General features: G+C 39.0%; 1 long non-coding RNA gene across 3 annotated transcripts; it reads right to left on the bottom strand.

Annotated features, from left to right (window-relative positions):
- Positions 1-17,461: 17,461 nt before the first annotated feature.
- LOC109367279 lies at positions 17,462-23,993 on the bottom strand. 3 transcript variants are annotated; one of them, XR_004159564.1, is made up of 5 exons: positions 23,935-23,981; positions 20,883-21,024; positions 19,847-20,525; positions 18,925-19,383; positions 17,462-17,606 (listed from the first exon to the last, which is right to left on the bottom strand). It is a non-coding gene; the product is annotated as an uncharacterized LOC109367279 (long non-coding RNA). The 3 variants fall into 3 exon arrangements; XR_002114267.1 differs by lacking the exon at positions 17,462-17,606 and having other exon boundaries at positions 18,526-19,383; XR_002114268.1 differs by lacking the exons at positions 17,462-17,606; positions 20,883-21,024 and having other exon boundaries at positions 18,526-19,383; positions 23,935-23,993.
- Between the last annotated feature and the right edge of the window lie 212 nt (positions 23,994-24,205).

Below are 24,205 nucleotides of genomic sequence, written 5' to 3'. Positions count from 1 at the left end.
CTAGTTGAACAGTAGCATGGATGATTGCTGACCCTGCCTCCTGTACTCCCAGTGCCACCGTCAACAGGTAGGTGACCTCCAACCTCTGGCTGTCATCAAACAGGCCAGGCAGCAGCTCAAAATATTGACTTAAGACCACACTGGGGCAATATTTGCTTTTTTTGGTTATCTCGTGCCTGTGGTTGATCAGTATGTGTGAGAGAGGCTCCCTGGGTGCCTAGGAGGAGTTAGGGGGGGTGACAGCCTGGAGCAGTGCCACCAGCAGTGCCAGGGGCTAGGCATGCTGCATCTCATGTGGCCAGCCACAGGCCTGCAGGGCACACATCTCTTGGGATGGGGGGCAGCTCTTTGTGAAAACCACAGGCATGCCATCAAGGGTTTCTAGTTGGGTTGGGATTACCTCTCAGAAAACGACATGGTAGTCAGAAACCACACTGGCTCTGGTTTCTGTAGAGACAGGAGTTTTATAATTTTTGTGGTGCTGGTAAATGCAGAGTCCAGTGCTCTGACTCCTTCCTCAATTGCTCAGCTCTGTAATCCTGTTCTGTGTTAGTTTCACGGGGCTGGCTGCTGGAAGAGAAAATACTTGATGTGAGCAAGGGCCTCTGACAATTAGAAAACACTAAATAGTAAGGTACATTGAAGTAGGTGTGTATCTAACTTATAAAATTAACTATTCAATAACACCTGCTATAATATTCAGGAAGCCCTTTCCTGAATTCGCAGTAGGTATCAGATTTCAAAGCTTTCTAGGAAAAAGAAGAAAAAAGCACAAACAAACATAACAATTAATTTGAGAAACATCACCAGTGGAAAACAGTAAAAACTGCTTTCTTCCAGCTAGGGTAACATGACACAAATTGCTTCCTTGCAACTAACACATTTTATTTAGTCTCATTTTTAAACAAAATGAATCTTCATTCATTAAAATAAACTTTGGTGAACCGACCAGTATTTAGTATTTGTATATATGTATTTCTCTCCTAGGCAGTCAGATTTTGCCTTTAACTCGGGAGGCCCTGCTCAGATTTGCCATGCATCTCCCATGGACTCCAGGCAGAGACCCAGGCTTACAAAGGTTTTGAGAAAATCACTCAGAGTACTGCAGTTCTCTGCTCACCTAGCAGCAATACCCAATAATCCTGCCTCACACTGAACACTGAAAAAACAATTACAGGGGATACAATAGGGCTCTTGGCCACTGTGCCTATCATCGGCTTCCCTGTTGAGATCAAGTTGCATAAATGTTAATGGTTCTGCCCATCTCGTGCTCTTCATTGTTGAACCCCCTAAGCCCAGCAAAACTCAGAGGTATTGTGTCAGTGTAGTCGTTATATGTGAAAGGATTGCTGCCGTATTAAGCTTTGTAAGCAGTGTAAGCTAGAGATTTATTTTAGAACTCAAAAAGAGCAAAAATGTAAAATCAGCTACTAATACTGCACTCAGAAAAAAATAATAATGCTATTCTTTAAGCATGATAGAGGTACCAGCCATTTTACACTAGGCAGATCCTTGTAGATAGAGACATTTCTTTATTCATGTATCTCAGTGAGTGGTAAATGAGGCATGCTCACAGAAGTTATTTGGGATGGAAATGAGTCTAATTAGTCTATCCAATTTAGGAATAACACTGTGAGGCAAGTCTGCAGAAATGGGAGTTAGCAACAGAAAAAGCAGTGGAAAAACAGAGGTATGCACTTTCTACATTTAAACAGTATCTATATTTGAGATTTCATTTGGCAGAATAAACAATAGATAAGGGGACAGCTCACGCAGGCAAACATTTCTAAGCAACTAGTTTTAAAACATTTTAATTTCAGGGTCTACAAGCAGTTTCCTACATAACCCTACTTTAGTTTTCATTGTCATCTTTTGCAGTACAGTGAACAGTAAAAACTGCTCAGTTATTCAAAGTTTTCTGAGTGGGGCAGGGACAGATGTGCTCCAAACTTATGTGATGCTTCTGAAAACTGGTAGCTGCTCAGGTTGCTGAGGGTGTTGCAGTAATTTTAAAATAAGTTTCTAGAATATGTGTATGTATTTTATATACTGACAAAACTCTTAATCTGCGAGAATCACATCTAGTAATGAATCACATTCTTGGAGTGAATAATTCAGCCCTTGACGCCAACCTCTGAGGGAGAATATTGTGGTCATGGTGTCTGAACAGTGTGGTAGCTATGGCTACCTATATAATTCTTAGCAATGGAAAAAAAAGTGACAATGACATTAAATTTAATCAGGTTCCCCTTTTCTGTGGTTCCCACTGGGATGAGCCACTAGTGTCTTGCCTTAAATATTCAAAGCCTTCAAAGTTTGCATGTGTTCATATACTGGGACAATATCCTGCTAATACAGAACAATGGATCTGTCATGTATTTCTCCTGTGAGTAGCCGTAAGTCTGAATTTAGTTAGTATAGGGTATTATGATTGCTGCTTCTTTAGCGATTGTCTTTACATTAGTCTTCACTTAGAAGGAAAAGGATCAGTAATGAAATGTAGGCAAAAATACAATGAACTTGGCTATTTTGGTTTGGAAATATAGAGCAAAGGACTGTGTCTTCTTAAAAAGATCCAGCTTTATTTCCAGTCACACTTCATCTGATATGAATGAGCTGGTACTACATATCACATGGCTGAATACATTTGGGAAACAGGACCTAACATATATTTAGGAAGGAGAGCACAGAATCAAGCTGGAGTCGTTCCGTGCATTAATTCTGAGACAGCTTTCTGTAGTTTGTTTACAGAGCTGTGAAAATGTGCGTTTTACAATTGTTACTTAGTGTAGGAACTTTCATTTGGTCTTTCCTTAATCTGCAATAAAAGTCGGTATTGAAAAGAGTGCTACCAACTATAAATATTTGTGAATATTGATTTGAAGTAGGTATTTAAAAACAATCTTCAAAAGCATTTTTACTTTTTTTTCTTTCTTTTTTTTTTCTTTTTTTTGCTATGGAATTGGAATTAAAAGTTTCAAAGCAGGTAAATGTGGCACAGTGAAAAAAGTGTCTGTAACTCTTACAGTTAAGCACAGATATTCAGCGGAAATTTGTTTCCTCAGATTATGTTCAAGAGTCCCTGTCCTTAGAAAATGGTGATTTTATATTCCATCTCTGACTTTTTTGGTAGCTTAATGGTGCTTCTTTCTGTTTATCTAGCACTGTAAACTTAATACTGCCTTAGTTTCTTAACTCTTGATAGTCTTCCAACTACGGTGAACGTTCTCTCATGCACATATTACAAATAAATGCTAATAAGTAAGTGAACACATAAGCACCTGCCAGCATTTTCACATGAAAACTGAAATACTTTAGAATAGATGACTAACAGCATGCGACATTCTTACAATCTGTATCTCCTTAAATGATGTGCAAATAGGAGACCTGTTTGTTCTGTTTGAACTCAAGCTAAAGAAAATAACACTGTTGTACAATATAGTACATCATAAATGAAGCAGGATGTTATCCACCCATATTTTTCTAGGTTATTCTATGTTCGTATATGCTACTCACTATTTATTTTGCTGATATTTTTTTCTTCATATTTATCACGTGTTTGTGTGAAAACAAATGTTTCTTCCTCTTGGCCTTTCTTTCTTTCATTCTGAACAGGTTAAAGACCCAGCCTTATATTATTTCTTCTAGGTCATTTAGCATTAGAAAGTTAGACATGTATCAATCGCATAACAAAGACCAGGTGCTTTTCCTTTTATTTTTACATCATAATAGCCATGCACTAGGAAAAAGAATTTCCAAAATATTTGTTTGAGCCAATGCAGCTTGGGTCCTACCTGAAAAAGCAAGCTCCATGGTACAATCATAGATGTAGGCCCCATTGGCTTCAGTCCCTGAAGATGTAGCAGTTCCAGGGATAATCTAAAAGTAGAAGAACTTTTAAATTTACTTGAAAATAGCACTGTTTTAGACACAGGCTATCCCTAAGCAGTATAGAAATGTTCACCCAAACAGTAACAGGAGTAGGACTACCCACAATCCAGCTTTCCCAGCCACATTTGCTTTTCCACATGGAGAGTTTCTCCAGGTGGGATACAAAGACTTTGGCCTTTTGTCTAGGATTTTACAGGCTGCCCTCCTTAGCTCTAGCCTCTTGTTCTGAATGCAAATTTCACACCAGTGGCTTTTACACAAGCACAGACTGATGACACAGCATGCACACAGTAGTTACAGTTCTTCCTCAATTTAACGCACACATGAAGGTCGGATGTCTCAGGCTCCCCATGGATGTGTGCTGCATGGCACTTGCTTCTATCCAAGAGATGCCAGATAAAATGGCAGATCTGCTCAAGACTTTCAATTACCTTTAAGGATGAAGAGAGCCCGCTGTTGTTTCCTCCTGGCTCATTATATCCTTGATGATGACTGTCCAACCCTGCTGCATGTTATACAGTTTTTTTGTTTTTGAGATTCATTTGCATTTTAATCTTACATTTAGTCTTCTTGTATGGACAGAACTTGAGATTTTGAACAGGACTAGATGAATTTATGTCATTATGTCAACATTCCTAGGATTAATAAACTAACGTTATTTTAACATGCATTTTACACATAATTTTCCTTCAAACTCCACCCAAAACTAACCTGCACCTCTTACTGTTCCTCCAAACACTTTGCAGATTGTATCACTGCTATGATAATGCCAGAAAAAAGGCTAGGGAATCACCAAAATAATATCTGGTCTAATTAAGACCTAGTAATGAGCTACATATTAAAATACAGAACAATATGAAGCTAGTCACAAAAACCGAAAGAGTTTTATCTCTCGCTGAGTCAGAGTCATTAAGTGGTCAATCAAGTGTAAAAGGCAACATCTGCTTTGACAAAACAACTCGTGGTCCTCTAAAAAAAGTGAACTCCAAGTTTAATGTATAGAAGAAGAGATTCAGAGCTTTCCTGTCAATTGATCGGTAGCAAACACCTGACTAGTGGTAGCAAATCCAACAGATTAGGAGCAAATAAAGAGCTGGGCCAGTAGTTTCAAAACTGCCATGTCTCTGACACTGACTGTGTGCCTCCTTCTGCTCTGAGGTCGTAAAGTGAGTCACCCTGTACTTCTGAGTCTACATCTAGATGCTCTAAATGAATATACTATTACCATTTTTCTCTGGGATAAAGAAAGGATAAATTCACAGTAAATTAATATTAATAGGCATTCCTTAAGCAGCCATGCAGCAGATATATAAAGTGAGATACCAGATGACCAGCTAGAGTATTCTTAGGTGAACCAAGCAACAAAAATAACTGAAACTGCATAAACTAATTCAGAGGAAAATATCACAGAGGGGAAGAGAAGCAAGTGCTCTTCCAAGAAACTGTTGACAACAGACATTATTACTAACAGCCAGCCATGTGTGGGCACCACACCTGAACCACAAACATCCTAAGTGTAATTGGCATAATAAGGAAAATATTTTCTCTTTCCTGGATGTATAACATCACTGAGTGCCAAAATGCCACTCATAAGTTCTCGATGATTGCTAATTTATATCCAGTTGATGCTGCTATGCGCTTTACAGCAAACTGTAAAGAATTATTAGCCATGTTGATTATCTGCAGTAATATATATTGGTGACAGAATAGAAGCTGATAGGCTTATTTCTCATTTGAAATTGAAGGACATACTCAAGGTTAAAATATATATATATATAAAAAGAACAAATCTATAGTAGAAGAGAGTAGAAAAAGTGAGCTGTGAAAAAATTATGCTCAGTACAGAAAAATATAAATATTAGGCTATCAGTTTTAATTTTATCAGATATTCCTAAATGGCTACAAGAAAGCATAAGTGAACACATGCCAGGTTTTTCTACAACTGCTGGTATGCCAAGAGAATCAGGGACTGTTTTCTTTTAACTCTCTTTAAATCAATTGAAGATCTTAGCATTAATACAAAAATGACTTGGGAGTTAAACTTCCGGTGGGCATTTAGAGGAATGATAGCTTTACCTTCATTTATTTTCTTTCTGGTTATGTGATCAGGTATTAGTGCAGGACTGTTTAAAAACATAGGTATTTTTTCCAAATAACGGGATAATCTAAGGCAGAGTTAAATTCTTACAAGAACACAGCTAGAAAAACATTTGAATGATCTTTCTCAAGGAGTGGATATTGAGATTCATACTGCTATAGCATAACACCTAAATTTATGTCTGATACATGTTCAGTTTCCAGTGACTACAAAGAGAACTGCATATAGTCTACTTACCAGTAGGGCCAGAGTTTGACCCTTAAAATTACTTTGCTGTTTCACTGCCATTGTATTTAACTTCAAAACCATAACATGGGCCCAATATTGAAATATTTATCAGCTTCATTCTCTGCATTTAAGAAGAGGCAGAAAATTCTTCAGATAGGTAGTACACCCAAAGTGTTAAATCTGAAATTGTACTGTATGTGATCTCTGAAGACATAGAAACAAATTAGATGTATCCACAATGAATTCTTCTAAAGCGTAATACAATTCACAATATTCCATTACCAATAAAGCCATTTAAATCAGGAAAGCTGATTAATCTCAAGATTTAGCGGAAGATCTGTGTTACTAAAATTACATTATTAGCAGACAAAAGAAATAAAATGGGAAGAGACTTTGAAACAAGACAGCTAATGTGAGTCAAAGGCTTTCATTTTGGCCAGAGATGTAGACTCAGTCAGAAATAAGGGGCTGGATTGTCATGATACCATAACCGCAGAGGTGCGGGTTAGCATAGAGGGAAATTTTACGTATAATCCAGATTTTTGATGGTACAGTTAGGGGGCCACAAGTAAGCACTTTTGCCTTGAACTTCTAGATCTCCCCGTCTCACTATAGAAAACACACCTGCTCTGTCTCTATGTTTCTAGAGGCTCATTCCTGTTTTCATGCAAACTCAATCATGCAGTTTTGTCTGGGAATGATTAAAATAGTGGTTGGCCACAACTAAAAGCTCTTCAACTTTTTAGTTAACTATTGTGAAACCACCATAGGGATTCACTTTCTGAGGTATAAAAATCTCAGACTTAAAGGAAAACAGGTTAATCAAAAATGGTGGTGCTACAAACTCAGGCTGTGCAGGCTTAATGGAGTTCTGGGTTTTTATTGCTAGATTCTCTGGATCATAGCTCTCATGGGGGGGACCAACGTAGTAAAAGGGTAAGCTGATACAGGCCTTTAGAATAACAGAGTTCTTATTTGCTTTAAACAGTCCTTCCATGGGTTCATCTGGCAGATCACACCCTGTTGGCAAACAGAAGGTTCTAACACAGGCACGAAACAGCCATTCCAAAGTGCACCAATATGTGTGTGCCCGGCAAAGCCTAGTTGAACTTTTATCAGCTCTGTGCAGGGACACCCAAGGAACCTACAGGGTTATGTGCAGCTCATTCCACAGTGTGCTCCTGCAAATCGGCGTAAGATTATATGCTGGGACCATGCTAAACCTGTGGCATGAGTTACATGTTTGCAGATCCAGATGTCCTTATGAATTAACCAACCTTCTGTCCATCCTGGCACCACGCCTGTCGTTATTTAACACCTTGAAGCCTTGCAAGGTGATGAATGGGTTTCCTGGGATGCTGGGGACCGCAGACATACTGCTGTTGGCATGAAGCAAAATGTACTGTTTGGTGCCCTCTTTTGGGTAGGATTTGGTGACAAGCAAATATTATACCTTTGTCACTATGATAAAGACTCACTGTTCTTCCCACTGCCCTAAAATAAGCCAGCTAAGTGAGCACAGTTGGGCTTCAGGTTTCAGTGAGAGCACAGCACACTTAGGAGAAACTGTTTTCTCTTTCAAAGACCGATCGACACAGACTCCAAACCAGTTGGAGACAAGTTGATTCGGCATCCACGTTGTTTCTCTAGTGTTTGTGAATTGGCCCATAAAGTCTACCTGCTCCAGAAGCCAATCACTTCATAGCCTAGGAGACACATAACTTCCTCAGTCTCATAAAGTATCAAGACCTCACACTTGCTGTTAGATATGGGGACTTTAAAGCCCAATGTTTAAATTTAGAGAATCTGTGAAATTCAGGAGCACCTGAATTATGAACAGTTAATATCCTCAGTCTTTATCATATGTAGTAATTAGAAATGGAATAACAGGCTAAATATAGTTTGATGCAGTTAAAATGCTGGTTTATACAGTTTTCACTGATGCCACAAAAACAATAAATAACTTATAAAAAACATCTTGTAGCATGCAAACACCACCATCATTTAGAAAAGGAACCCCAAGCCAAAGTTCTCTGAAAGATTGCACTGCCAAATGAAGACTGTTCTCAGTCTGATTCTGTCCTAAAAGTTACCAAGTACAACTCCCAACTTCCCTCCTTAGCATAATAACTGACTAAATGACTAACGACTGGAATACATTTGCACTGCTCTCAGCTCCCACAGACCTTCCAGGACTGAATTCTGTGCTGTGCCAGGGGGCAGCTGTCTGCACCTCCCAGCTCCCTCAGCCTTGGATTAAACACGTGCAAGAGGGAAGGAGAAACAGATCTTCCTTTTGCATGGCGGATATCCTTGTGAGACTGAAGAAAGCATTTCTTTCATTGACTTTGAGACAGTATTTAGTGGGCATTTCTCTCAAGCATCAGGAAATAAACTGTAAAGAATTGCATTTTAAGATCATCTCATCAGGAGATATTTCTGCAAGGGTGACAGAAAAAGCTATGCCTACTGTCCCTGGGAGCCAGAAATAAGCTGAGAAACATTTTCACTTCCCAGTTAAGGCCAGAGCCATGGCTGAGTAATGAAGGAACTTGTTGTTAATCTTTGCCCACAGATACTTTATGTCCCAGTAGACACATTGCTTGAATTCTGAAAGATTTTTACAGCTATTATGATTTGCTTCCTTGCAGCATCATTCAATACCAAATGTTATGTGCACATTTGGCTTTTTTTTCTTTTTCATGCCTGATACACTTACAAGACCAAATATAATTTAGAAATGAGGAAAAAAATGAGGATAAACAGGGAAAAATATTTTGCAAGAGCTTAGGGGCTCATCGGATAACACGAAGATATTTTTTTCCTATCTTGTAAGAGCTTGCTGGTTTGCAATGAGATGTTTCAGGCATTCATATTTGTTCCTTTATATCACCACACATTACCTGAAATGGGCATATTTCTTATATTCAGAGTTAATATGAGCTAACCAAAACTTGCTCTGATAATAATCTCTACTCTGCTCCCATGTCTTGTTGATCTGTGATAAAGCAGGTTCCACAGACAAATAGCATGTAAATTCCCCTGTTGTGTCCATTTTATCCATAGCTTTGAACAAGAGCAGCATGTACTGTTGTAGTTGCATGGTGAATCTGTGTCAGTAGAGCAAAATTAGTAGTCGGAGTTCTTGTTTGTTGAAATGCTCCGACTCCCTACGACCCACATTAACCCTGTTTGCCTTCGTGTGATGCCAAGGAAATTCTTCCAAGGTAAACAACAAGGTAAACAATAAACATTTAGCGAGCCTTCTGTAGATTAGGTTTGTCAGCTTCTAAATGACTGAACAATATGAAATTGAATAGGAAAGAAGGGGCTTGTTTGTTTCCTCAATAAAATTACATTTCAGAAGACAGCTTGTTTCCATGAAAACAGTAACACGGTGCCTGTGACTTTCTTGAAGAGTATTCTGCTTCCTCTCAACCTTTCTACATCTAAAAAAGCCCTCAAATTGCACAGATTAACGTGAGAAATTGTGCAGTGGCTTGGCCGCACTTGCACGAACCCTGGAGAATCAGGAGCACCTGACTCCCATCCACTGGTGACATTGATGGATGTCCCCAAGCAGTGCTGAGTTCAAGTGCTGAGATTCCTGACACACAGGCTGTGCACGGCTCTTCTCTCGGATGAAGCATCAAGCGCTAATGTGGCGACAGGACGCGCCAATCCCCAAGGTTCTGTGTCTGGTAGTTAGACTCATTACAATTAGTCAACTTGATATATTGTTTACAATTTACACCAAACAAGCTTGGGGCTAATTATGACTTAGCTAGTTTGTCTCTTTGATGTCAAACTCCTCTGCAGGAGGCCCAGCAAGCGAATAGAGACTATGCTTGGTCTCAAGCTCAGGTACCAAGAATCAATATGGACCTCCAATTCAATTATAGCTACGCAAAGTCCTCAGATGTTGAGAACAGTGTTAGTTTAGCAGTTAAATGAATTTTCTTGGAAAAGATTTCTTTCTGTATCCTAATAAAAACATGCTATCCAGGAAAGTGCTGATTAAGAAAAAAATAATAAAATTCAACCAGAAATTTCAGTCATTATTAGACACAGCAAGATTTTACCCATGCAAAATACAATGAAAGAGTCCCAAATTCTGCTTCTTTGCACAGTAATATGTGGGTTGCTTTTCTAGTTGAAGTTGCATTATTTTGAAGGCTATATCTTAAAAGATAGAGGGTTTGGCCCTTCATGTAAAATTCCAGGTTTCCTGTTCCATTTGAGTCACTAAAATAATATTGTTAAATGAAAGCTACGTGGTCAAATGCAGTTGTAGTTAAGACAGGTTGACGTGTTTTGGAACATAGAAATGATTAGTAAAATTTTTAAGGCAGAAACTAGATCCTGTCAGAAAAGTAGGGCAGCAGTGAAGTAAGAAAGAAAAGGATTTCCAACAGCATATCGTACTCCCACCCTGAACGAGAATTCTGAACTGCAAAAAGCCCTTTTGCTGTGGGCACAACAGTCAAATAATTGACCTTGACTCTCACTCTCACCTTTGGCACTGAGTACATAACTCACACCAGAACCAATTATTCAATAGGCATGCCCACAGTGGCAAGAAATGTGGTAAGAAAAGTCATAGCATCATATAATCTCTCTTAACAACTTCCAAGTCAAATTTGTATGTTTTGTAGCTTACAAGATGATTTTACCCTTGATTTTTGCAACTCAGCATACCAAAAAAGTTTCACACTTCTGACTTCACAGTAATAACAAAGAACCTGCGGCTAGGTTTTTGCTGACAACTCTGGTGGTGAGTCATGAGATAAAATAGCATTCCCTTTGTTCTTGCGTAGTTGGATAGAGTCTGCTCTGCCTCTCCTAGAAGCAAAAATGTATGTGTATTTCCTCAATAAGGCAACACACTGCAACCTGAGATTATTCACTTATTTTTGTTTTATAGTTCTAATCACACTAGCTTATACACAACACTTAAAAACTATAATCTGAATGAAAAATTTAATAGTTATTTAATTTACTTATACGTAGTCCATTAAAAGAAACTCACCACATTCTAATAGTTTAACCTGTCTTTAACTGTTTTATTAAAATTTGCAAAATATCAAATAAGATACGGATCTCATTGTGTTTAAGATTTCACAGAAATTCTGAGTTCCTTAATGGTTCTAAAGATGGGACGATTTTATTAATCAGTTTTAAACAAAACAGGAAAAGATCCCATCCAGAACCTGAAAGATTGGTTCAAAGATTGTTACCTTTGCAGTCCAGGTTTGGAAGGCTGAGGGCACTAACTCAGTGGGAAAAGTCTCATATCTCTCCTGCCAAAGTAAAGTATAAAATCAAAATCAAGAACAGTCAGCGTGTTACAGCAAATTCCCAGTCACCTTCTTCTCTGTATTTGTGTGTAATAATAGCAAATACTGCTTAGCTGCTCAGGCAGTTAGTTTATTGGATAGGATAAAAATTTTGCTCACTAAAGATGATGCTTGTCAATGCTGCTTTTCCTGCCTGCCTCCAAAATAGCACTTGTAAAGTCCTTGTGTTTGTTTTCTCAGAAAATAATATCATACCCAAAGTTTACAAAACTGATTTCACTTCATTTTTAAAAATTATTTCAGGTTCAGATTCTTTTTCTTCACATGTTAAAGGAAAGTATATGCCCTAAACTCACAATCCAGAGATACTGGGATTAACAATGACTTTCAGACCTGTGATTTGCATTAACCCATCTCTGCTATACAGAGAAACCTACAGATTGGAACACTGGTCTGTGAAAACCTTAACCAGCCTCTTTGCAAGACTTCAGCATAAAAGCTGCCTATTGGATCCCATGGAGAAACAGCGCACTGGGCCACATTCTTCACAGGGTCCTAACAAAACCCCATTGAAATCTTATGCCCATTGCAGTGTACTACAGTCACAGTAATTTCCAGTTTTCAAAGAGATGTGATGGGAAGTTTTTATTGGAGGTACCTCTGCTAATTACAGAAGGACTTGTCCATTTTGTGGAAGGACTACTGTTTCGCACCTAGGACCGACATTGTTCTATACGTTTATCCCATTTGAATCTCTCTGACCTCTGCCGTTCCCTCTGTCATAAAAAACAAAGCAACGAAAACCGATTAATCAAAGTCTTCAACTCTACCAGCAAAGCAGTTAAAAACACAGGGAATTTGAGTGAAGACTATGTCTTCTTAGGCTAAACACTTCTTCCCAGTCTTTTGACCCATAGGAACCTTCTCTCTCTCTCCACCAAGTAAATTCACCTGGCCAGCTAGTAGCAAAATTGTATTTCCATGTCTCCTGCAATAGAATGATAAAGTGAATGGACCATTGTAATCCCTTTATAACATGAAAACCAGTAGTGAATCTGAAACACCTGAATTCTGTCTCTGCAGGACAGTGATAAATGTTCGCCTGAAGTGCAAAGATCAAGTGCTGGGAGAGCAAGGTCAGATGCTTTACATGACATCCAATGCAACTGTCATTTCTCAGACTTGGTAGCCAATGGAAATGTGGATACAGGATAAGCTAGTCACTAAGGTACTATGTCTGGCATTTAAACAGAGTGCAGTAATCCCAGCAGTACCCAATGATTACAGATGTATTTTGATGTATTCTGATGTATTTCTCTGTAGCACGGTACGTATGTTAAAATAGAAAATGTTAAGGTTGGTCTGGCAAGGAACTCTTACTAAAAATGCATTTAGAGAAGATTGAATTATCATTTCCTACCCCTTAACAGTCTTATGGATTAATAAGAAGTTCTACACAGGCATATCTATAAATAATGGATGACTATTTTTTATGTTTTATTGGGAATTACCTTTCTATGTATTCTAGCATTTGTCTCTAGGGAAATACTGTTGTCCATATTAAACTCCACTCCAGGATCATGAGAATTAGACAATTCAATTTGAAAAAAAAAATTCATTATCAATTTCTTTTCTTCAAAGAGCGTTTCACCTTAGGATAGTTTCTATGTACTAGTTGCAAATTTGAGATACAAAGCATTGATTAAAGGAGTGGGAAATCTGCCTTGTTAAGAGACTGAAGATCTCAATATACTCCAGTTACAGTGACTCAATCACATGCTCTTTTACTACATCAGGGAACAGAAATTTGGTAACAGATAACTTCTCAGTTGATTTAACATAAGTTGTTAAACCACCCAGTGGTGTAACATCACAAGCATATCTTTGATAAACCTCATCCACAAAATTAGAGGTCTCTTTTAAAAAATGAATAGTAGCTAGCCACTGAAGATGTTCCAAAGATTGTGGTAGCCTTTCTCACATTGGCAATGGCAAAATACAGAGGGAATTATTGCCTAGTAGAAAAGCAAATTCTATTTCAAAGAATTAAGAACAGCTTCGATCCCATGACCTGTGCAGCACCAGACTCCCATAGGCTGTGGTTCGTCAATTCCTCTCTGTGCAATCTAAGCATTTCCTCTTAGACTCAGATTCCAGTACACACATGGGCTATGAACCACATAAAGAAATTAAAGTCTTGTCATCTGTATGTTTACTGACTTTTTTTTTTTTTTTTAAATTCTGCCACCGAATCTGTTCCTAAATGGAGAAGTCTTCTAAATACTTCTCCGCATCAGTTTCTGATCTCATCCTGAAGGTCAGATCAAAGTGAACAGGCAGATAAAGTTTAAGGCAAACTGGTCTGAGCTTTTTTCAGATCCTGTGATTGACAGCTAAGGCCTTGCACAGTGACAGTGTCTCTTGAGAGACCCTGCACTTTTTTTCCCAGGTTCTCCGCAGTCTCTAGTGTCACAGGGGGACAGCCCCCTGGGGTAATGCCAGGCTCCTCACTGTTAGGGGGCTAAGACCTGGACTAATTCATTGCAGTGCAGTTTAATTAAACTGCACCGGAGTTGTTTCCCTGGTAAAATAAGTGTGGGAAGAGAATGTGTGTCAAAAGAGACATGCCTCTTACTGTGTGTGCTTTATTGTTACACCACAGCTAATATATTGTGGGAATTCCCATGGAGGCGGTGATAAACTATATTATCAAGCTCCATAAAATAGGCATTCTACTAGTGAGGGTTACTGTAGCCTACAATTACATTAATCCTCCTAATTTATTGTATTATAGCTGTATGTGAGGTCTCATAAATTTATGATGCCCCTTTCATGTTGATAAAAATGCTTGTTTCTCTTCTCAACTATAAACCCTTATTATTTGTTGTGTCTATCTCTAAAAAAATAAGTGCATCAGCCACTTGCAAGAAAATATGATTATTGTCTGAGAAATCTAAACTGCACTTGACATGTCTGCTGCCATAAAATTAAGAATTTTATTAAACCTTGCTTTCTGAGTACAAACACCAGTGTATGAAGGCCCATTGAATTTTTATTTGCTTTGGTTTTAGGGCATTGGATTCTCTTTTATTTATATAGATATCTTTATAAGGTTTTTTAATTTAAAGCCACAAAACCTGCATCTGTCAGCTTTGCATTTTATGAAGGAGGCAGTTTTTGAGACTCAAAATTACGCATCTCTTAGAAATTGATCTAGGTGACAAATAAAATCGTTCCTTCTTTTAAGGAATTTAATACGAGCAAAATATTGGCCTGTAGGTTACTTTGCATTAATCTGTGCTAAAACATTTTATAACTGCTAATATACATGTTACACTAAGTAAGTCTATATGATGAAAATAAACTTCATTCCTTGGAGCTCATGTCCCTGAAAGGGATGCAAATTGGTCTCAATCTTTCTCTTTAACTTAAGGGGTGGTATAGAAAGCTTGCTTCAGCAAAGCAAAGATATAAAGATAGTCTTGATTTAGTAAAATTTCGCTAGAGATTAAGGAACACAGAAAAGGCCGTACTGTTTTAGCATCAGAGTCCTTGTAGGACTCTGATGGTGGCCATAAGTAGGTGCCTGAATGAGAAAAGGGCAAAACACATGATGTGTCCCTGCCACAGTCTCAGCCCCAGACAACTTACAGCTGACAGAATTTCCTCACAGTGAGGTGGCTTATCTTATTTACTAATCCTCCATGGACCTGTTTTTCAAATATTTGTCCATTCTTCCATTGAACCTATGTAAGCTTTGCAAATCTGCACCATCAAGGATGCAGCTACACCTTTGAGTGCAGAAGCCATCTCCTTCCTTTTTTTTTTGACCAAGGTTTCTCATCACATTATCCACATGATGTATATAAATGAAATAACAAATTGCCCATACCTAACAATTGTTTCCATGCTTCTCCTTATTTTGATTATCTCTATTATTTCTCTCTGTTGAAAGCCAGAGTCAAGCCTGCTCAGACATTTCTTACACAAAAGCCACTCTCCAGACCTACATTTTAAGAACAGAATTTCCTAATCCTCCTTGACCTTTCTTCTTCTCTGGATTCCATCCTCAACTGACAAGGCATATTACAAGCTTTGTTATTTTGTGGTCATCTACTAATCCAGCTCTCTTTATGAGTATAGCACAAGAAAAAGTGCTTATTGAGACTAGCAAAAATACGTCAGTTTTATCATAGGACAATCCCTCTTCTTATTCTTTGCAAGAAGCAAGGCTATCAGGTTGGTCGATATTCGTGTTCCTATTATTGCAGCAGTGGTACTGCCTGCATATTTGATGCAGTGTTTGTACCAAGATACGCATCGCTGTGGTTTGTCAGTAGCTTAATGAAAGAATCCCTCAATTTGCCTTCGTCAGATGTTAGTTTTACGACAGAACACAAAGGTGAAATGAGTAATAGACCCACATAGTGCCTGTTAAAAGCTAAAAACTCTGCAGAAATTAGAACATCAGTATCACATAGGAAGCACTTACAGCAGTAGTTGATTAAGCTGGATGATTGTAGCATCGGACACATACTGACCTGTACGATGTTGTTTGATAGGCTGATGTTTTATGAGCTCCCTGTGGTTGCTCACAGGTACCTGTGCATCCTGAGGCAGCCCATGGAATGTCTCAATGAGGCCTCAATGAGACTAAGCTACCACAGCTGAAATAGACATTACAAGCTAAAGAAATAGTGGGAGAAACCTGAAGATGATCATAGGATGGCTGTGTCCTTAATCATATATTATTTGCAGTCTTAAATTCACAATCCTATTTCCAGTATTTCACTTAGTCATAGTGAGTAGCCAGATGATAAAAACAGCTGAAGTCTTTGAATTTCTGTACAATTTGTATCCTCAAATGCAAGCAAATTTTTTCAATGACACGTTTAAATGATGAGTTTTCAGGTAAAGCATGACATATTCTGAAGTTCATCATGCTAATAAGATCAGATAACACTCATAACACTCACCATTATTGGCGGGACCCTGGTTGATCAGGATTTTCGTTGGTCAAGTGTTCCAGTATGACTATTACCAGAAAGTGCTGTCTAAAAATAGAGGAAATAGTCTTCACAGGACCACTGCCTTTAGTTGTAATAGAAATGAGGCACCGAGGTAGCTTATGGATGTGGGTATAAATACTTCCGCATTTCAATGAATTCAATGAATAAGCAAAAGTGGCAAGAAGAACTTTGCAGGACTGTTTTCTGGAGATCTAACTTAGAGTACAGTGAGACTAAAACCAGGTGGATATCAAAGATTTGTTTCCTCAAGAGGAAAGAAAGAAGGAAAATTCAGGAGGATTTACTGTGCACAGGTAGCAATTTTCACACAAGTCAGCAAGACAAGGAAAACCCCACATTTTTCACCAGTATTTAACTCACTAAATAGGCTGAAACTTGTAAACACTTTTGCCTACTAGAACAGCTCTTGTTATTAATTAATTCACTTGGGAAAATAAATGCTTAGAAAAAACATTGCATATCCTTCCTTATCAACACATTGAAAAATTACAACAGCTGCACATTTTGTTTGGGAAAAGAAATGCACCAAGACCCTAATGAAGTCACCCCTAGTCCAGACAGCAGTAGATCCTCCACATCTAAAAACTCACCTCATCTACAAATGTTTGAAATTGCCTTGACACCTGAAGGCACTGTAAGAAAAGTGAGCGCTAACAATTCCCTTCAGAGAGGGAAGCATGCCACAAGCCCTCTTGCTCTGGAAATCCAAAGGCTTCTGCTCTTAGTCTACAAGTTTGCAGACCTCGGCTATCACACAAAGGGGCAAGAGGCAGTGATGCCAGCTAGTGCTACAACCAACTGCTACACCACTGTCTGTTTGGAATCTGGAAATTTAGTTGGGAAAAAGATCAGAGGATTACACAACTTGCTAAAAAAATAAATATTCGGCGTAGAAAGAAGTGCCACCAGGGAAAGGGCCCAAATATGAATTGCTTTAATAAAACTGAGAAACATTTGGTTCATGAAAGATTCTTCCAGTTCTGCTGACAGCAGAGTCCTGAGCTCACAGCATACACCAAGGCTTGAATTTCAGTAGAAAGTCACTTGAAGAAGTTGTTCAGTCTTGAAACAAAATAAAAATAAAGCCATTGCACGCTTTGTCTGGGGAAAAAAGCAGGAAAGAAAGAGCTGTGCAGTTGGTCAAGATTGGCAAGATCTAGCAGAACTATATTACTACAAATTTCTTAACATAGGGAATTTTCTGCTCTTTTTCCATCTGTGAGTAGTTGGAATTATTTTTTCCAGTACTACTGTAAGTTGCAAGAGCTTTTGTCATGACTAATACACAGCGAATAGATGAGGTGAATGAAATTTCATCCTGATTTCCAAATCAGTGTACTACTGTAGTGGGTTGACCTTAGGCAACCACCAGACTCCCACCCAGGGCTCTCCATGTGGCCATCCTCATCAGGGCTGGGAGAGAAAGTAAGACAAAAAAGCTTGTAGGTTGGGATAAGGACAAGGGATCACTTAGCAAGTATTACTGTGGGCAAAGCAGACTTAATTAGGGCAGGATTAATGTTATTTATTGCCAATTAAAATAGTCTGGATGGTGAAAATCCAAGAAACTAAAACACCACCTTACATCCATGCTTTTTACCTGTGTTTGCCCCTGCAGAACCCACTGCCAACACTTTGTCACTAACAGCTAGTAGTATTACTCATGAAATTGGAGTGATAAAGGCATAATTTAACCTTTCTCTTATTATTACTTTTTAACTGTGGCCGATGGGGAATGACAGCAAAGGCTTACTTTGTACCACTGTGGGAAAGTTGCAGCTTCGCAGCCTCTGTGTACCTGTTTATTACGGTTGTTGCCATATTAAGTGAGCTCATTCTAACAGCTCAGCAGAGCCTGTTAATCAACAGGTCTAAGACCAATTTCATCAGGAGATGGAGAAATAAAAAACAGCAAAAATCAATAAGAAAAAAGGAAAAACAAGAGAGAAAAAGTGGAAAAAGAAACATGGGAAGCTATTTACTCCTATCAGAGCAAACCGCTGGCATCACCCTAAGGACCAGACCATCTTTTCTTTTCCTGCAAATTCCTTGCTTACTAAGTGAACAAACACTGTGCGTTCATTTATTCACCATCCACCCTACCAGCTGCTCGTGAAAAAAATAAAAATAAATACCATGTGGCAATGAAATTAAGGACAGAGAGAGAAAACGTACCAGAGATCAGAAACACAGATACAAATCATCTCTTGCATGCTTGAAATCCTACATTTCAAATTCCTTTTAATATGATAAAAGGAATATATTAACATGTTTGCAATTGCTAACTGACCAAGGCAAAGCAACTCAAATTATACTGGAAGCGACAGCCCTGCCACTTTGCACTTAAGGAACCATCTTGCAAAGACTGTTACTTAAACACCTCAGAGTGCGCCGAGGTCTCGGTGAGATGAGGATGGATCACTGCTTGCAGCTTTCATGCTTGCCCTCAGCCAGACTCATTTTCCACAGCGCAAGCACAGTCACTCTCGCAGTAACCTGAAATTTGAGGACACTCATTGCAGACCGAGTTCCACTAGACATAAATTTTACTTTCACATTCCCAGCCTGCCGCCGGGGCTGGTAGTAGCCTTGTGTCTACACTGAAGATGTGCTTCCAGGGGGTGGTGACAGCTCTCAGAAGAACGCAGCGAGTGAAAGGGGAACATGACAGGGGGCTCTGTCTGACATGGACCTTAGCAGCATGGGAGAGGTTGCGGGGATGGCGGATGGAGCAAGTGCAGCCTGGCAGGGGACAGGACGGTCGCATTCATTCTCACCCTCAGACAGAGCTTTCTTCCGGCAGCCCGAAGCAACAAGAAAGTTTAAATCACAGGGAAAGCTTTAAGAAGAAAAACAAAACATAACAACAAATAAGAAACCCACCACGATCACACACATTAAACATCAAAATGCTTTAAGAGTCACATTCATTCCTGATCAAAACGAAGGCTGTTTACTTCAAACTACTCACACACAAAAAACAGTATTTTTGGATAGCGAGCTCACCTTCAGCCACGAATGTTTATGTATTTTATGGATGAGTTTGAAGCTCTTACTGGGGACTGATGAAACTTTAGAGTAAAGCAATGTGTTGCTACAGACACTATGTGGGAATAACTGAGTGAGCCTGTTAAAATGCTAGGAATAGCCAAGGAAGTAACAAGAAAATTTCCAAATAGAAATTTTAGGTGTTGAATTAAGAGACAAACATAGAAGTGAGAGGTCTTTGCCAGTGAATAGTTAGAAGCTGAAGAAGTTTGGCATTTATGCATGGATTAATTTCATTGACTTTGATTGATTACCTGAGGGAGAGCGGTTTTGCTTCTAGTATAAGCAGACTTGATCCCTTACAGAATTAGTCTTTGCCTTGGTGAGAAAAATACTGCTTCAGTTGCCCCATGTACACTCTCGAAAGAAAACAGTCAGTGAATTTAAAGGCAGTTCTAATTTTGCTTTTGGCCAGAAAGCTGGGGCACTCAGACTGCCCGGATATCACATTCTTCTTCCTGCTCTCACAAGTGCAGTGAGATGGTGGAGCAGAGACTACAAAAGGGGCACTCTCCCTCATTTATACCACAGACACACTTGCTGACTGAAGAGCAGCAGCTTGATGAACTCAGATCTGAAACTCAAAATCTGAGTGTTATTCCACTGTTGTGTTGATGTTTAGTTTGAAGGTTGGGGGGAGAGGGTAAAAACACCTCCAAACAAAAGCAATATTACAAAACAATAAGGACTCGTGGCTTTCTTTGCTTTGGTCTGAGAATAAGAGTAGCTGGCAGCCACCTCAAAGAGCAGTATCTTCCAGAGATGCTCCTGAAGGGTTTGATTATGGATTGACTTCTGACAACTGGCGAAGCACATGGAATATAGGATCTGGTCTCCTTTTAACTGTTCTTGAAACAAAATTGCACAAATTTCACTAAGTCTTACAGCCAGGGGAAGTCGGAAACATGCACACCCTTCATTACAAATCTTGGTCTGAAAAAAACATGAAGATTTTAATGAAGTAGCACACCATCTAAACTATCAGCAGTTTGATTTTAACACAGATTCTTGAAGAGCTAATTGAAAAACAGCTTCCACAAGACATATCTCACTTTACCCATATATATCAGCAAGCCTCCTTCAAACAGTCTTAATAGGGAGACATTCAGCATCCCTGAATATAAAATACACTACATTATGGAAGTGTTTATTAGCAGTAGATTGCATGGCTACATTCTGAAAGCCAAACTGAGTCCCAGAATTACCATGCTAGTAAGATCTGTGAATAGTACCAAGAATATGTCTGAAGTTCCTTAACAAAATAAAAGAACAAAACCCTAAACCATCTACCTGTCAGCTATTATCCTTGGCCAGCATTTGGCATAAAGCAAACTATCTCTGCGTGGAGGCTTCAGGCAACTCTTCTCTGCCACAACAGTGCAAACACAAGAACAGGTGCCAGGAGAAACTGTGCAAGAGAGTGGAAACCCATCTAGAAAATAGGTAATTAAAAATAAACAGCAGCTCTCAGTCACTGGCATGCCACCAGGCCCCTTCCGTGCATGCCTTTAGGACTATAAATATCATGTCTAACACCTCTGAGAATTTCACTTCGCTTTTATGGACAGAAGATCTCAATTAGGACTCCGAGGAAAACTCAGGGTCAATCCTAGGTGAAGAGAAGTAGAAATACAGTTTCCACATTGTGCTGATATCAGTCATGTCCAGAAGTAATAACATGCATTCGCATGAACATGATGCTTCAATGGATAGATAGCTAAGATACTTGATGGCAGAGGTTGTCTTGGGAAGGGATGAATGGCAAAGTTATTCCAGAAAGAAGATTTACTTGATCAAAAATAAATAAGAGTAATAAAGCCATATTCACCAATCTAACATGAGGGTTCTAATTCTAAGTGTTTATTCTCCATCAAGATTCCCTCTATTTGAAGAGAAGGGAAGAAGCAAACTCAGTGCCCTAGTACACCTAGGCACAGGTAATCCCATGCTGACAGCTCAGTTTCTCCATGTAGCATCAGCTGGACTCAGCATGTGTTTATCTAATGACAACAGGAGACCACAGCCTACAAGGTGTGCGCAAACTAGTCTCATGGGCAATGTTTGTGAAATGAAGAGCCTCTGGCACATACAATATAACTGCAGAGTGGTTATTACTAAAAGTGCAAGTAATTATTTAGGAATAAGTTGAAGACAAAAGAGCAAATAATTGCTTGCTTTCCTTATAGATCACTTAGACTGTAAAACAGAAATATAGGTTAAAGAAAAAAGGAAGTCTTTCGCAATTCACTTTGAGTTTCTGGCTCAGTAGATGCCAATTTTTTTTTTGTTCAAAGTAAGCACAGACCCCTGTAAAGACACAGTATTTTTTCCTGTCAGTTTAAGGAAAATGGAGAAGAGAAACATCCCTAAGAAAAGCCAGCTAAACATAACTCACAATGAAACGAGCCTTGAATACAGCATGCAACCACCTCTTCAAACCAATCTGTGTGCAAGGAAGCAAACGGCGAGGCTTGAAACAGGAAACTGAAAGAGGTCACTCCACTTTTATTGAGCTTTTCCTCCTTGTCAAACCACCAGGCTGTGTGTTGTAATCCTTATGGGTGACCAGGAGCCTACCACAAAGCCCTCTCTGTATGGATACCCTTCTGTGAAACTCCACCAGCCAGCAGAGCAGAAACACTGAGGTGGAGCTAGCGTCCAAAAGCTCCCCAGCACAATAGCTGCTGCTGTCACAGTAGGACAATAAAGTGGATTTTATGCTGGTATATTTTTCTCATCATATGCATGACAGAAAGTTTAATGGGCCTTGCTAGTTTCTTAGTGGCTTTTAAGGCCCTATAAAATAGCCTGCTATCAGTTCGATCTGTGTTCTCAAGATGTCTGCCTCAACATCAGAGAGCTCCAGCAGGAGCTATGTTTTCATTCCCAAACCTGCACAGGAGAGATAAGCTAATTAGCCGAGAAATTAGAAAGGGAAACTATTAGCATCACAGAAGTGAAAACGAAAGCTCTGTAAGAATTTATGGGTGGGGAACTCTTACCCACCTAATGCTCTCTGAAGTCCCAAGTTTTTTTCGTTAACACATCTTTTATTTTCCAGGGAAAGGCAATTCTTGCCAACAGCTCCAATCTGCAGAGACTTGCTTAATGATTGTGTGTTTAGGCCACATGAGAAAGGCTGTGTCCTTCAATAGCCTACTTGAATCTCTGATTTATGGGATTTCAAAAGGAGCACATTTATAGGGGACAAAAAGCCTGCATTTTAGAACAACTGATTACAGAATTACTGACAGAAACTACTGGCAAAGATTTGAATAAACAAATAGGAAAGTAGATGCTACTCTTCAGATTAATACTTCACATTTGGCCACTGAAGCTGTATCCTTCTCCCTTCTCTTAGCAGCCTGGGTGTGTCCAATGTCACTTTGTAGACAGGTTACTTGTTACCAGCTCCTTCTGTGGGACCACCAAATCCTCATCACTACTGCATATACATCATTACCCTCAATTCAGGAGAAAGCAGACAATTTGTCATTTTGCATCTCCTTCAGTCAACCTATCAGAGCTGAGCAAATGTACTCCAAGAATAAAGGACAGGCTGCATAAAACTTGTGCAGCACAGTTACAAACTTGTTTCTTGGAAAATAAGGGGAAATCGAATCTATTTTCAACTTTACATGGATCTAGGTTTGCACTCTTTCTCCAGCAATCACACCTGACCATATGTTAATGAAAAGATGCAGGTTTGACAAGATCCACTGCACGTCTTTTATCATTAATCCAGATTCTAGCAGACTCCCTCACAGATAGGAACACCTTCCTTGGCAATTGGTTTCCACAGATTTAGCAAAACTTCTCATAGAGAAAGCCACATACAATTTGAGCATCATTTCTCAAGTCAAAATAGCAGTCTGAATAATGCTGAAGTTTCACAGAGAACAGTTAAAATTTATCACCAGTATTGCTTACATAAAATTTCAGACTTTGAGGACTCTCAGGTTCAGGTTCAGGTTTCCAGAGATTGCTCCTGTAACTGTGGCATTCATCCTATGTAAAGGCTACAGAAAACATTACACTGGATTAACATTCAACTTGCAGCAGTTTGTTTTTGTAATTTACAGAATGATGGCAAAATATATCTCTATTGTGGAAGCAGTGCATGTGAAGGCTGAAATCCTACAGAACAAGTGCAATCACTTTATAATCTATGGGGTTTTAGGAATGCTAAGTGGAAAAAATTTAGGCAAAGATAATTTTTATCTCTTCTTGAAAAATAATAATAAAAAAACTCCAACTATTTTAAGTAATAACTATGTGTTACAGCCGGAAAGATTATCATAGTGAAAATGGGAACAGAAACAAACGGGGAAGGAATGCTCACCTATATCCAAAGATCTAGATTTGCAGGAAAGACTCCACAGAGGCAGGATCTCCAGAAAGAGATCCTTCCCCAGTGGCAGTCAGCCCTTAAATGGGGTCTAGGTCTTGCCTTCACCTGTGCTGACTCAGTCCTTTCCTCAGGTGATCAATCAGTGGTTCAGGCTGTGACTCAACAGTTCCCATACACCATGCTAAAAAAAAAAATAGGCAAGACAAAAGCATGCAAGCAAAAAAGATCCAATGGGCATTTCACGTGGACCATTCATCCATAC

Source organism: Meleagris gallopavo, chromosome 4, assembly GCF_000146605.3.
Source record: "Meleagris gallopavo isolate NT-WF06-2002-E0010 breed Aviagen turkey brand Nicholas breeding stock chromosome 4, Turkey_5.1, whole genome shotgun sequence".
In the NCBI taxonomy this organism is placed as follows: domain Eukaryota; kingdom Metazoa; phylum Chordata; class Aves; order Galliformes; family Phasianidae; genus Meleagris; species Meleagris gallopavo.
The sequence above is the reverse complement of the archived record's forward strand: the minus strand, read 5'-3'. Positions and strand labels throughout refer to the sequence as shown.